The 975-nt window shown below is 41.7% G+C and overlaps 1 non-coding gene across 1 annotated transcript; it reads right to left on the reverse strand.

Annotated features, from left to right (window-relative positions):
• LOC112731151 (small nucleolar RNA R71) lies at positions 1–108 on the reverse strand. The gene has a single exon (XR_003166942.1). It is a non-coding gene; the product is annotated as a small nucleolar RNA R71 (small nucleolar RNA).
• Between the last annotated feature and the right edge of the window lie 867 nt (positions 109–975).

Genomic DNA, 975 nt, shown 5'->3' on the forward strand with positions numbered 1-975 from the left:
AAGCTTAGAGTGGATGTTCAAACCTTCAGACAAAAAGAAGGTGAATCCCTCTATGAAGCTTGGGAGAGATACAAGCAACTAACCAAAAAGTGTCCTTCTGACATGCTTTCAGAATGGACCATCCTGGATATATTCTATGATGGTCTGTCTAAATTAGCTAAGATGTTATTGGATACTTCTGCAGGTGGATCCATTCACCTAAAGAAAACGCCTGCAGAAGCTCAAGAACTCATTGACATGGTTGCTAATAACCAGTTCATGTACACTTCTGAGAGGAATCCTGTGAGTAATGGGACGCCTCAGAAGAAGGGAGTTCTTGAAATTAATACTCTGAATGTCATATTGGCTCAAAATAAAATATTGACTCATCAAGTCAATATGATTTCTCAGAGTCTGAATGGAATGCAAGCTGCATCCAATAGTACTCAAGAGGCATCTTCTGAGGAAGAAGCTTATGATCCTGAGAACACTGCAATAGCAGAGGTGAATTACATGGGTGAACCCTATGGAAACACCTATAATCCCTCATGGAGAAATCATCCAAATCTCTCATGGAAGGATCAAAAGCCTCCACAAGGCTTTAATAATGGTGGAAGAAATAGGTTTAGCAATAGCAAGCCTTTTCCATCATCCACTCAGCAAAAGACAGAGAGTTTTGAGCAGAATCCATCTAGCTTGGCAAATATAGTCTCTGATCTATCTAAGGCCACTCTAAGTTTCATGAATGAAACAAGGTCCTCCATTAGAAATTTGGAAGCACAAGTGGGCCAGCTGAGTAAAAGGATCACTGAAACCCCTCCTAGTACTCTCCCAAGCAATACAGAAGAAAATCCAAAAGGAGAGTGCAAGGCCATTGAAATGACCATCATGGCCGAAACCACAAAAGAGGAGGAGGACGTGAATCCCAGTGAGGAAGACCTCCTAGGACGTCCAGAGATTAATAAGGAGTTTCCCTCTGAGGAACCAAAGGACTCT

This window comes from Arachis hypogaea, chromosome 12, assembly GCF_003086295.3.
Source record: "Arachis hypogaea cultivar Tifrunner chromosome 12, arahy.Tifrunner.gnm2.J5K5, whole genome shotgun sequence".
Lineage (NCBI taxonomy): Eukaryota > Viridiplantae > Streptophyta > Magnoliopsida > Fabales > Fabaceae > Arachis > Arachis hypogaea.